Source organism: Gymnoscopelus braueri (assembly GCF_963280865.1).
Source record: "Gymnoscopelus braueri genome assembly, chromosome: 13".
Lineage (NCBI taxonomy): Eukaryota > Metazoa > Chordata > Actinopteri > Myctophiformes > Myctophidae > Gymnoscopelus > Gymnoscopelus braueri.
Window position 1 is genome coordinate 41,512,882 of NC_137615.1, and position 15,036 is coordinate 41,527,917.

At 39.6% G+C, this 15,036-nt stretch overlaps 1 long non-coding RNA gene across 2 annotated transcripts; it reads right to left on the reverse strand.

Moving 5' to 3' along the window:
- Positions 1 to 831: 831 nt before the first annotated feature.
- LOC308098953 lies at positions 832 to 4,985 on the reverse strand. 2 transcript variants are annotated; one of them, XR_013934333.1, is made up of 4 exons: positions 4,606 to 4,985; positions 3,632 to 3,708; positions 2,674 to 2,717; positions 832 to 1,104 (listed from the first exon to the last, which is right to left on the reverse strand). It is a non-coding gene; the product is annotated as an uncharacterized lncRNA (long non-coding RNA). The 2 variants fall into 2 exon arrangements; XR_013934334.1 differs by lacking the exon at positions 832 to 1,104 and having other exon boundaries at positions 2,454 to 2,717.
- Positions 4,986 to 15,036: the final 10,051 nt, after the last annotated feature.

Sequence of the window (15,036 nt, forward strand, 5' to 3'; positions counted from 1 at the left end):
CATGATGTAACGCCAAAGGTGGGCAAGAAATCAAAAATAATTGCTCCATTGATTAGAAATTGATAATTCAAAAATATGCTCCTCATTCACTTACATTGTATGGTAAAACAGCTCTCAAAGTCACTCTTTTAGCACATAAATGAACACAAACAAAGCTGATTCAGACAATATAGAGCATCACCAAACCCTGTACCGTTTGTTTTTTTAATAAAAATGTCAACTTCCTGTTGATTTTACTATTTGAAGATATGGATCCGCGGATCCAGTCCAGGTTTTCTACTTATTAAAAATGGCAAAATCAACAGGAAGTTGACATTTTTATTTAAAAAAAAAAAACAGTACTGGGTTTGGTGATGTTCTATATTGTCTGAATCAACTTTGTTTGCGTTCGTTTACGTGCTAAAATAGTGACTTTGAGAGCTGTTTTACCATACAATGTAAGTCAATGGGGAGCATATTTAGAATTATCAATTTCTAATCAATAGAGCAATTATTTTTTATTTCTTGCCCACCTTTGGAGTTACATCATGGCAAGGTAACTACACAACCCAAACCTCTACCAAAGTGGTCTTGCCCTTTAAGTAAAAGTGTCAATACAGCAATGTAGAAATATACTCGGTTACATGTGAAAGTGACTTGAGTAACTTGAGTAATAGTGCAAAAGCATTGGCATGTATTCCAAAACTAAAGTGCTCATCTTGCAGAATGTCCCATTTCAAGTATCCAAATGTAATTTGAAAATAGCAGATCTACAAGCTCACAATGCGTCGCATCGCAAACCATTGTGAGCTTGTAGATCGACTATTTTCAAATGGCCGAAATAAGGCTGAAGTGGTTAATGTATGTTTTCTAATAAACAAAATCTCCAAAATAACTTAACACAAAGTAAAAGTACAATATTGGCCTCTGAGATGAGATGTAGTGGATTCAAAGTAGATGCTGGTTTTCCAACTCTGTCCAATCAGGTGAGACGAAGGCGGATACGGGGAGGGTTATCAGCTGGCAGCCATACTTTAATCTGACCGTACCCTTTAGGCGTGAGGTTACTGGATGTCCTCTGGAAATTTGTTGGCTGGTTCCCATGTGTCGTCCCAGATTCTGTCACTGTAAAGTATAAATACATTATTTAGAGGAATTCATTTAGCGCATGGGTCTTCAAAAGGGGCACCGGGACACCTTTTATATTAACCACCTGAAACAGAAAAGAGAAGATCTACAACCTCACAATGCCTCGCACTGATACGTGACGTGAGTTTGTAGATCATCAATTTTTGGTGAAGAGATTTGGTGTCATGGGGGAAAAGTGTTTGCATCAGTATCATGCAGCCCTAATGCACATGCATGTCGATTTCCTAATGCCTACATGTAAAAAAGATAAGACAAGCAGCATAGCGGCTAACATTCCACTTTGACAAATCCAGCATACATTTCTGGTAATGTCATTATTTTGACTGATGTGAATTTAGATTAGTTCCTCATAAAACAATTTACTCTTGTACTGGTGACAAACAGTCCATATCTGAAGTCTGAAAGAGAAGTCATTAACAACATTAGTCAACTAACAGTCATTAATTACTAGAATCCAACAATCTGAAGTTTGTAACCTTCCTGTACATTCAGGCTGTACAAGCAAGTTACACAGAAGCTTCCAATCAAACTGCTGAGGCCGGTGGACTGCAGCTGCCAATCAAACCCATACGCTGAGCTAGAGCTTTAATCGGGCCTAAAGACATTCTAAAGAAGTATAATTGTTGCATGCAGCCTTTTATTTTTATAATTACATATTGGTGATTCGAAGAACAGAGTCATTCTACCCTTTTCCAACTGTATTTATATATATATAAAAAAACAGCTTGTAGCAAGCACCGTCCTAATTAAGGAACAAATAAACATCGGAGCCTCGCTGGAGAACACGGCTGACGGCTGCCGCTAAATCAGGAAACAGGCGTACAGGCTATTATAGCTACTAAGTTCACACGTCTATAATATTATTAGGATATACAAAAGTGACCGTGGACGGTTTCAACAATGTCCTCCGCTCCGCTTGGGCACTGCATGCATGCACGCACGCACGCACATGCCACAGCGGCCACCACACACACACGCTCAACTGTGTCAAGTTGCGCCACAGCGCACACAGTCACACATGCTCAACTGTGTCAAGTAGCTCATAACTCACAGCCATAAAGTTATGAGCGCAGCTTACACAGTCACAGAGACATCATGATGCCGCGCTGCGTTTGCCTGCCTGATAAAAAAAACGACCCAACCCAATGCCCGACAAATAAGTGACCAATTGGGCCCGGCCCAGCCCTCGCCGCGCAGACCTGTCGGGTCACATTGGCCTCGGGCTGAAATCTTAAGCTCTATGCTGAACAGCACACAGCTGCACACAGCAGAGAGTGAGGGAGAGAGATAAAAGCACCTGGAAGTTAGGTCGTCAGCTTTCGTCAGCTTTTTATTTTGCCTACTTTAACTGGACACGTTGTACCAGCGTACTTTGATGTGAAAATGTGGGCCATCGGCAGGTCTGCAACACCACAAAGATGAGGTGAAACCTTCCTAAATAGTAAGGCAAATTTCAGAGGGAAGAAAGAATTGTGGGATCAACCAGAAACTACTGCCTCTGGTAGGGCAAATAGTGTAAATTGAATAATATCAAAAATGTCTTACCATGCAGGGCAAGGCGCCCAACGCACCAACACTTCTTTTTGGCCCTAAAAAAAACACACACACACACACACACACACAGTATAAGAAATCACTGGGTAAGGTATACCATTATTTTTAGTACCTTTGCTTGTCTCAGCCATGATCAGCCTTAAGCCAAATATACAAATTAACATGGTTCTGTGGGGCCGATGGCCAAGTGGTTATGGGAAATACTACCGCCTGACACTGAGTCCCCAGGTTGATTCCTGGGCAGGTCAGACCTTTGCTCCCATACTCTCCCTGCTTCCTGTATCTATACACTGTGAGGCTATTAGGCTTGGACGATGTCTATTAAATCGCCATCTGCACATCAAACCATTGTGATGTGCCATGGAATCAGGACTTTTTGGAGTCTAGAGCGGATACGGAAACGGCCTCTCTTTGTGTAGAACTGGTTTGTGCAAATTACTGGTTAAAGTAGTCTGAACAGGATCTGAGCGCTGAGCAGTAAAATGACCTTACAGTTCCTCACACTATTGAAAAGCAGAAAGTGGTGACGCGATGTTAACTTACTGTAACAGTGGGTTGTTTTAATAAACCCTTGTAGGAACCCTGACCCCCTGACTGATTTTGTCACATTTTAGTGGCCACAACCCATATATGCTCATCCCATAATTGCATCTTCACTACAAATGGGGAACCATTTAAATGGTAAATAAACATGCGTCCCAACGGTATAACAGTTATTGCCGAGAACCTTTGTTACAATAGAGCACTAATCGACCAAACAGAAATGTCCCCTATGTGTGTGTGTATGTAGCCTATATGTATGTATGTATGTATGTATGTATGTATGTATGTATGTGTGTGTGTGTGTGTGTGTGTGTGTGTGTGTGTGTGTGTGTACAGAGAGAGAGCGACACACAGACAGAGAGGGTTCTATATATATATATATATATATATATATATATTTTTTTACCTCATTTGTCCTTCTCCCTGTTATCTCCTTATATGGGAAGACCTGGGACCTTTTTATCTGGGAACATTTCTTGCAACCTTAAAGGATGAAAAGACAAGTTCATTAAGCCATGATGCTTTGTAAATATCTGCAGTATTTTACATCCATCTATAAATTAGCCAAATCTCCATGTATCCGTGTTTATGCCCGTAGCCAATCAAAGAGGGGCCGTTTATGCCCATAGCCCATCAGAGAGGGGAAAAGGGTGGTGTCTCCATGATTGGTCAAGCTTCACGTGAAATCATAATGTCTTACTATAAAACAATGACAATGTGGGGTAATGCTGTAAGTTGTAGAACTATGCCTGAGTCACAACAAGCACAAGATAAGCGCCTAGCTGTGGACAAACATTGGGCAAATTAGCCAAATCTCTGTGTGTCTGTAGTGATGCTGTAGTGATTGGGTGTAGAGGGAACAAGTACAAATCCCTGTGGGACTCCAGTCAACAAAGCATATAGGGTTTAAGTGGCTAACCACTTTAACCCTATACTTAGTTGATTCCAAAGTGCTCTATACTAAGCCCCCTCCTGTTGCCACTCTACACTACAAATCTTCGCTGACAATAAGCTTGTAGTTCGGCTAACTTCACTGAATGTACACCACCCATTCAGACCGGGATAACCTATATGTTGTTATCTGTGAACAAGTCTAAGTCATTCATTTCTGAAACTCTTAAAGCCTCATTTATACTTCAACATATGACAGACTTGGATGCAGAAAATACCAGATCTGCAAGCTCACAGTGTGTCTTATCTGTCATTTCCCCCACATAGGACATGTTGCACGGTTAAGTATAAACATTAAACAAGGCTTTAGAAGGCATTTTTTGAATCACCCTTTGATCTAAATGGGTTAAGACATGCACAGAAATGAGAGCTTGTAGATCTGCTATTTTTTCCTCAATATTAGTCCCAGAATGCTAGGGTTACAATAACCATCTTTCTTCTTCTCCTCTTTCTTCTTCCTTTTCCCATCCTCTGGCTTTTTCCCATTCCCATCCTCTGGCATCTTCCCTCTCCCTCTCTTCCGGAGGGACCGGGTGGGAGGACAGACAGAGGGGGTAGATGGATGAGGAGAAGGGTCAGTGGTAGATGGATGAGGAGAAGGATCAGTGGTACAGGGTGTAGAGAGAGGAGGAGACGGGTCAGTCATAGAGGGAGTAGGAGACGGGTCAGTCATAGAGGGAGTAGAGAGAGGAGGAGACGGGTCAGTCATAGAGGGAGTAGGAGACGGGTCAGTCATAGAGGGAGTAGAGAGAGGAGGAGACGGGTCAGTCGTAGAGAGAGGAGGAGACGGGTCAGTCGTAGAGAGAGGAGGAGACGGGTCAGTCGTAGAGAGAGGAGGAGACGGGTCAGTCGTAGAGAGAGGAGGAGACGGGTCAGTCGTAGAGAGAGGAGGAGACGGGTCAGTCGTAGAGGGAGTAGAGAGAGGAGGAGACGGGTCAGTCGTAGAGGGAGTACAGAGAGGAGACGGGTCACTTGTAGAGGGGAATACTTCAACAAGTTGAAGTATGATGATCGGTTCATTGGTGGGACTGGAATAGAACACAAAACATGTATGAGCAATTAAAAACAAATAAAATAAAAACATTTAAAAGCCCATGTGGATTACACTAACACATTCATTTATATTCACATAAAAACAAACATTTAACACAGAATAGCAATATACAGGACAGCCAAGTATATAGGTCCAGCAACTTGTCCTTTGCAGAAATATGCAGAATATGATTCAGCTATTGTGGCATGCGTCAGTGGAGGTTAAGAGATGGAGTACAGAGGACTGGTGAACAGCTTTGTCAAGTGGTGCAAACAGAACCACCTGTTGTTGGCTTGATCAGGCTGATTAGGATGGGGGATGTGGGATGCAAGCCATCGGACTCTTGAGTAGTGTTTGGTCTGTCTTCTTAATATTGTAGGTTAACGATGCTTAGATGCCTATTTATTTATTCTTCATTTTTTTCCATCAAATGTGTTTTTATTGATGTCTCTATGAGAGCTGCCTTTCCCCTCGGGGAAGAATAAAGTACCTACCTACCTAGCTAAGACCATGTAATAAGCAGACAGCTGGGGGGGGGGGGGGGGGGGGGGGACACTATGAAGGCCATTGCACACAGGATGCGATTATTCGCACGGAAAAACGCACCCTGTCTGAGCCAACCTAAAATAAATGCATGCGTCCGCATGCATCCTGTGTGCTATGTCCTTAAGACTGATGGAGTTACCTCTCATTTGTATCCTGATCCTCCTCATCAGCACCAGCAACCACTTCCTCCTCAGCAACCACTTCCTCAGCAACCACTTCCTCCTCAGCCGCCTCATCCTCAACCAGTGAGGACTGGTCTGGTGTGGTTGCTGTGATTAGTCAATTAACACGATTATATTAATTTTATTAAAAGTAATATTTTATTTATTATTAACAAACATACGAAAATTGTAATTAAAAATTCTGAAGAAAATAAATAATTTTAAAAGTGTGTGTGTTCTTACACTTACAAAAAAATAAGGAAAAATTAACGTATTCTTACACTTAGTCAGGAGATACTCGTATGCAGTTTTCATTGTCTGAAGCACGACATTGTACTCCTCACCAAAAGGAAAGTGTTGAATGAGGTCGGCCACCAACTTCTGTCCTCGACGGGTTGGGTAGGCAAAAAATAGGATGGGCTTTAAGCCCAAAGCCCCAAGTTTCGCCATCTGAAATTAAGAAAAGCATTTGGCACACATAAGTTAAAACCACTGGATTATTGAAAATGCAACCTGTCAAATTTAGATGATTATCTTAGAAGCAACATGGCTGTACCTCAATGCTTATTCCCATGTAAGGCCATATGTCAATTATGTATTATCTGACAGACAACACAACTTCGCTCTTTATCAAAGTTTATAGACAGAAATGGCTTCCACATATGATCAATTCAAAACATTGAAAATAAGAAAATGTATACGTTATGGAGAACATGTTTACACCAGTGGTAGATTAACCTCCTGCAACCCTTACCCTTTTTGACCTGATTGTCAGATTATGATAGTCATATAATCATATAATTATGTTAACCCATTTAGACCTTAGGCTGATTCTAAAAACAAAGCCATGTTTATACTTCACTGTGTGACACGTCCTATGCTGGAAAATAGCAGATGTGCTATTTTTGGCATCCAACTCCGTCATATGGCGAAGTATAAATGGAGCTCAAGAATTTGATATGATGTAGACTCAGATTGAAACGTATAACATAGGTTATCCCAGTCTGAATGGGTTAAAACAGCCACATCAGACAGATGGGTCCAAGATGGATAACAGATCACTAAGAAAGAAACTGTATATAATAAAACTATATTTATACTTTGACGATGCACAAAGGTCACAATGCGTCACAATACAACACTGAGTTTGTAGATCAGCTATTTTTTAATAGCTAAAGTATAATAGGAAACTAACCATGGTTTTACTGTGCTTGACTGACCAGCCAACTGGCCTGACCTCCAGTCCATAGTGAATCTATGTTGTATTGTCAACAGGAAGATGAGACACCAGACAAGCTAAAGACTGCTATCAAAGAAAACCTGGGCTCCCATAACACTCAGCAGTACCACAGGCTGATCACCTCCATGCCATAAAACATTGATAGAAATTTGTTCAAAAGTAACCAAGATCAAGTATTGAGTCCATAAATTAACATACCTTGAAGATGGTTGACATTTCTATATTATAAATTCTTTATATGATTGGTCTTATGTAATATTATAATAGTTTGAGATTTATTCATGAGCTGTATTGATATAATAATCAAGATAAAAATATATATTTTCTTTCAACTTTTACATGATCTTTAGAAGGATCTACATATAGTTTTACTTACTGCACATATTGCATTGTCCACTTGGCGACAGAGATTGTTGCCTTTAAATTGTTTCTTGGCCCACTCTGGGCCATACTTCAGTACTTTTGCAGCCACTGCTTTTTTTTGTTTTGGTTGTAGTGAAAAACATGTCCCACAGGACATCCTCCTGGCCTCCATCTCGGCTTGGCATTTGGGACACGTCTTTGTCTTTGGTAGTGTCATTTTTGGAACTGTTGAGACAAAGAAAATAACCAGAATTTTACACAATGTGTTTATTCATAATAATTTTAAGAATGTACAGAAGGAACCAAATACACTCTTATGGCTGTGGCACTGTAAATGTTTAATGTCAAGGACCCCAAATTATATTCATTTGCTATTCAGAAATAGCAGACCTTCAAGCTCACAACATGTTACATAGCAATGTGTTGTGAGCTTTTAGATCAGCTATTAAAATAAAACCCTACAATAAAATTGGGTAAAGTGTTAATTCTCATTAAGTTCAAAACTTTTAATCCCCATCTAGATTGGATTTTGGGTAGTTCAAAACCAAAAAACAGGATTGGGAGCACTCTGATATCTGATCAGATCAGGAAAACCTACTCAAATTGTAATCTGGATCAAAACAAAAAACATAGGATTGGGATCAGTTTGATTAGAAAATAATAATAAATAAAATAAATTATGTTATTTGATTTCGCTCGTATAGCGTGCAACACCTACAGTACCATCAGCTCCCAGTACTTAACAGGTTGCAGAACTATGGCTGCACAAAACAAAACACTTTGTATGACAATGGGACTAAACTTGAAAGCAGGGTGTGTAGAACCAGTGGTGGAAAAAAGTACTCAAATGTTTTAATTAAACATATATGTAAGTGAAAGTCTGGCATTCAAAAGCTTTACAACTTTTTTCAGAATGATGTAGCTTTCAAGTTTCTATCTATTTTCTTCACCAGCTTGACAAAAGCTACATCAATACATCTTCAACAGCACACCAAATGAGTTGAGTACAGTTGGTATTCATAGAGAATTATCCACGTGCATCCAGTTGTAGCATTTACAGTTCTGTGTTTAATTCAATCACTCAGAGTCAAATAGAAGTGTAGCTACTTATTTTGTAAGAGAGCTTTAATAAAGAATAACTTAGTAGAATAGAGTGCTACATTTGTTTAGTTTGTCCAACACTGAACACACATTATTCCAATTTCTGTCATGTATTAGTTGGGAGTTAAAAATGTGTGCTTGTGTTATTGTGTTTTAAGTTGTTGGTACTCACTGGAAGGAAGGTAATGAATGACAAAGAAACCTGTAAAGGGGGGGAGATGAAGATATAAATGCAAAATACTTAAGATAAAATATTCCAGTGGCCACCAAATGGACCCTTACAGTTCTGTAACTAAACAATATAAGCACTGATATTCAGGATCTCTTTGCCTTTATAAACAAACTTAGCACAGGGTATATGAAAAATGGCCAAACCCTTAAACCACAAGAAAGCACTATGGCTCATTGAGATCCTTTTGTACCCTATTCATAATAAAACATCAATTTGATTCCATTTGTACACTCAGAATGGGAAACACAAACAATGATTACATTTCGTTTTGCCTTTAGTGTTGTGCAAACAAACATGGCACATAGCATACATAACTACACACAAATGAAGAGGGACACACACAAATAAATAGCCGAGCTCATGTTGTTGTGTTTAGCTTGGCTTAGCTTTTGGGATATGTCCACAGTAAAACAGTTTTAAACTTATACAGACCGACCAACTTGCTGCTGTACACACCCTAACATGTTAACAACAACTCCGTGTTGTGGTTCTATGATTTAGTGGTGGTGGGGGTGCAGATTTAACATGCATTTCTATTAAATAAATGCAAAAGTAACAATAGCTGACTTACCGCGGTGTAGTTGAAAAACAATGCAATGCATCATGGGAATGCCAGACGTTCACTCTTTAGACGTTGTGACCAGTGTTGCCAGGTCTGCTTATTATAATTTCCCCAAAAATTTTATTTGAAAATAGCAGATCTACAAGCTCACAACGCGTCGCATCGCGACGCGTTGTGAGCTTGTAGATCTGCTATTTTCAAGCAGCTGACGTATATGTTTGAAGTGCTCATGAGTCATGTGGCCCATAGTTGCTTCTTTTGGGCTTGTTTTCCTAGACCTGGTTGCTTGTTTCTCTCACAGAATCTGGCAACACTGGTTAGCAACATAACTGCCCCCAGAATCAACATGATTGTTTACGTCCTAAATGTAACAAAAAACATGAAATCGTTTTGAGAAAAAAATTAATGCTGCTATTTGTTCCTAAGCGACTGCAAAAGACTGCTGCTATTTGTTTCAAAAAGCTTTAAAAGCAAGCCAGAACATTTAAAGAATGTGAAATGTGCCTATAACCACATTTCCGGTCTAGAACGGATACGGAAACGCTACGTTTGTTTTCATGTATGTGGACGTGATGAAAATCCGGATGCAGTAGGCGGGATTTAATGAGTGCCAGGAATCTAGAAATTACAAATAATTATTTATTGCTAGAATTGTTCATACATTAGGCATTTAAGTGCCAGAATAATTGATTTATGGACAAGCACATCTATTATATAGATCTATTAGATTAAACGAAATAGTTTTGATCGGATCTTTACTACTGTCAATCAAGTCATACGGAAGTAATGTGACGTGACGTCATGGGTTTAGAAAAGTTAAATAAAAGTGTCGTTCTCAACAAATACTCATCGAAAAATTACCAAACTAGTATGAAAATGCTCAGAATATTTACAGGTTTTTGTGGGTGGTGGCGTGTGGTCTGGTGCATTTGAATCAAGCTTCTTAACGCACGTTTTGGAATGCCAATGCATTATCAATGGGCCGCCTGTGACGGCGCAATGTGTCGTCTTTGGACCTCAATGAATGTCAATGAGTGACCGTGGAAGGCGCATTATTACGTCGCTGGCGTCCCGCGACGGCATTCGGTGTCGTCGTGGGGTTCTGACAAAAAGTCAACCGGCTACGTTTTCGGAGTGAGACTGTGTTGATTGAGTACAAAGGACCCCAATGGAAACAAGCCATATAGGCTTTCTTGGGTTTTAAATCCTCTTAGCTGACCTTGTATTGAACTGTACTTTCTTGTGCTTTTTTCTGCAAACTGCTAATAAAGTATTCAATCAATCGATCAATCAATCAATCATTCAATCATTCATTCAATCAATCAAGCAGCGCAAAATGAACCCGACGTTTACAAATTGTACTCTCACGGATGATCCGATCATCTTATAAAAATATGAAGCATATGCCAAGTTAACTAAAGTTAGATAGATGATGCTGAGCTAAACATATTTGTTTAATTTCGAACTCGAACTCGAACGGCGCTGAGTCGGCTCTAGCGGCCTTCACAACTTTCGCTGCGCACATTATTTTCAGATGGGTGGGCCGTGTGCATTTTCAGAGCACGTTACTTTAAAGATCAGCCAATCGATTGTGTTCTGGCTCGGATCAATGGAACTAATATAGTTATTGGTATCACTATGAAAACACATTTTTCAAGGGTTTCGAGAAAAAATACCTTGACATTTTTTGTAAACATTATTAATGTTTTTTTAAACATATTTTGTTGGGCTTTTTATGCCTTTATTTGACAGGACAGGAAATGGGGAGAGAGATGGGGGGGTGTCACACAGTAAAGGTACCCGCGACATGCTGTCAAGCTGGATTACCAGCGTACGTGGTATGCGCCTGGAGCGGTAGGCCAGCGGGCGCCCCCATTATTGATATTTTTTATATTAACCTTATATTATTTTAAAAAATCTTATTGTTTAGCCTAGTTTTGGGGGGCCCACTTGCAAAACCCTACATGTGTATATCATACACACCATACACACTACTAAGGTATTAAAGTAAAGGTAAATATTTAAAGGACTGTAAGACCACTTACTAGACAGAATAGTGTAGCGAGATGGGGGTCAACATATGGCAAGGATCCTGAACTGGATCCAGGCCTGTGTTGTATGCAATATCTTATCGAACCACAAGGTAATCACATTGTAAAAAATCTTTTCCTCCCACAACAAACACGTTTTTACTAGTACACAGCCAAATCTGTAGTTTTCATTTGAAAATATCTAAAAACTCACCCAAAGGGTCTAAGAGTTAAATAAACACTTTTACTGTGTAGGCAAAATCACCACCACACCCTCCTGCTGGTCAGCCATCTCACACAATGTCAAATCAAAAGAGCTTTTTTTGGCATGAGAAAACATGTTTACATTGCCAAAGCAAGTGTCAGACACATAAATAAAAACAATATAAAATACTACTAAGAAATGTATACAATTGAAGGTATTGCAGCATTATGGAAACAGAGCTATATGTCACACAATCAAGAGTGATTTTGGCCAAACCTACAATGATTCATTGTGTTTATTGTCACAGACACACAGGGCACTTAAAGCTTCCTCAACAGTGTGGATAATAATAAGATATAGTAGATTTAAAAATGTTAAAGCTAGAAGTAAAACAGTAGTAAACATTATGATGATTGATTTGACTATTTATCTCCATCACTGGGGGGAGACCACAGCAGATGTTTATCACATGTACAAGACAATGCAAGCAGACCAGCAGAGAGCCTGACTCCCAGTCTCACATTCTCAACATGAACTGTACAACCAGCCATTATGCTAGTTGAATGAGGGTGCGTGAATGGGGGAGGGGGAGAACTTAGCCTACAGAAATTCACTGAGAAATCAGTAGTCCAACAATAGCCTACCTACATTTACTAGTAAAAGCAATCGTATTTTCATGTAATACCTATATTTAAACTGAAGTTTATGTAATGAGGTTGACGGATTAACATGCAACAACTACAATGTGCCTCAACAGCTTTGAATGTAATGATCATCTGTGTTTACACATCAATCAAAACACCACAATGACCAACCATTGTCCATCTGTCCATCATGTCCTCACTGTTATGCCTGATTCACTGCCTTTTTTTAAATTTATTTTAATGTTGTTTTATACTTTTGCTTTTCTTTTTTGCTTTATTGTTAAATTACTTTTTCTGTTATTGTATTCTTGCTCTGTGAAGTACTTTGAGCTGCATTTCATGTCATGAAAGGTGCTATACAAATACAGTTTATCATTATTATTATTATCTGTGTTCAAATACCCAACGACAATTAACCATCTTATTTAAATTTAATTTACATTCACCAATATGGCACAAATGACTGCAAACAATCGGAGATTAAATGGGTCGAGTGGGGCATTTTGCCATTTTATCCATCCCCAAATAACAAGACAACATGCACATGTATTCATCAGTCAACTTTTCATTCATCCAAAACAAGCAACCTTGGTGTGTGTAAGGAACGAAATCAAATGCAGTAATAATCTGTCTCTGTTCTTCTCTCACACTGACCGACTGACCGTTCAGTCCGTGAGTAAACTTTGCGCACCCACTGAGGGGGTGGGATTGGTTGGGAGTGTGCGACTCTGAACAGCTGTACAGATGTTAACCATGGTTCACATGACGCTCGTCTGTCACAAGCGTCATGGCGCTACTTGTTCTTGGTTTTTGAAATGTTTACATTTACAACCCGTACATCTACATAAACGGTCAAAGACTTAAGTTCAAATATAAAGTGCTGACCCTACGGCCATGGATGTAACAAGTTAAAACGCATTGGTCTACGTACCCGTATCTTCCGTATTTTTCAATACAAAGCCTCTTAATCCAATCGGTGGCCATTTTTTCATATGCTTTCAACACCGCGACCTTAACGGTTGGGAGGTGTACTGCACTCTGATACGTTATAACTGTATACAAAATGGCCGCCGGTTGGATTAAAATGCTTCTTTATTACACAATACGGAAGGTACGGGTACTTAGACCCAGACGTTTTAACTTGTTACATCCATGGCCGTGGGGTCAGCACTTTATATTTGAAATGTTAACGTTTATGTAGATGTACGGGTTGTAAATGAAGACATTTCTAAAAACAGGAACAAGTAGCGCCATGGCTGTCATGATATGACGGTCATGTTGGCTATACAGATGTATAAAATCATTACAATGAAACGGTAACAGCATAACGGCAACTAATTATAAAGATGGCCCAAATAAAACGCTAAAACGGCATGCTGACTAAACAGACTATGTCACAGCCTATTTAGTAATGCACTGATGCCCTTCTATGATGAAAAGAAAAAACATTCTCGCCGTATTTTCGGGGACGCGTCTATTTACACTTCAGTCCAGTCTAGATCCCCGCCTACTGTATCCGGTAATCTCCACGCTCACATACAGGAATGCACAAAGCTGTTTCCGTGTCCGCTCAAGACCGGATATGCAAACTGGAAAGCCAATTGGAACCCATTTTGAAAAAGAATGTAATTGTCCCAAGCGGGACTTGAACGCACACTCCCAGCGGTAGTGGATTGGGAGTCTAATGATTAACGAGGTGCGCCACTGTGGCCAGTGCTGTTGAAACGTGACGTCCTAGCTCTTCTATTGTAGAAGAAAGAAGCCCCCGCCCAAGACACTGTGCACTTACATATATCGCCCTGTGCGCACAAGAGCTAAAAGCAAGATGGCTGCTCCTGCAAAACTGAGCTAGCCTTTGATTGGCTGGCAGAGTGAGGAACAGCGCCACAGACCTGCTATATAGATGAAACGGTGGCCAATGGTATTGCATCCGTAGTGAGTTAAAGGGCAAAACCACTTTGGTAGAGGTTTGGGTTGTGTATTTACCTTGCCATGATGTAACTCCAAAGGTGGACAAGAAATTTAAAAAAATTGCTCCAGTGATTAGAAATTGATAATTCAAAATATGCTCCTCATTGACTTACATTGTACGGTAAAACAGCTCTCAAAGTCACTCTTTAAGCACGTAAACGAACACGAACAAAGCTGATTCAGACAATATAGAACATCACCAAACCCAGTACCGTTTGTTTTTTTAATACAAATATTAACTTCCTGCTGATTTTACTATTTGAAGATCCGGATCCGGATCCGCGAATCCAGTCCGGGTTTTCTTCTTAATAAAATAGCAAAATCAACTGGAAGTTAACATTTTTATTAAAAAAAAAAACAGTACTGGGTTTGGTGATGTTCTATATTGTCTGAATCAACTTTGTTTGTGTTCATTTATGTGCTAAAAGAGTGACTTTGAGAGCTGTTTTACCGTACAATGTAAGTCAATGAGGAGCATATTTTGAATTATCAATTTCTAATCAATGGAGCAATTTTTTTTAATTTCTTGTCCACCTTTGGAGTTACATCATGGCAAGGTAACTACACAACCCAAACCTCTACCAAAGTGGTCTTGCCCTTTAAGGCCGTGTGTGCCTTACAACCTCAAGGTCGCCAGTTCAAGACTCACTTGATGCAGACTTCATTTAAGTTGCATTGCACACAACATGATTGTGTCAATTAATGCATGTGCAATTGTTAAAGATAACCTGAAATGCTTATTTGAGTGTATGTTTTTTCAATGTATGACATA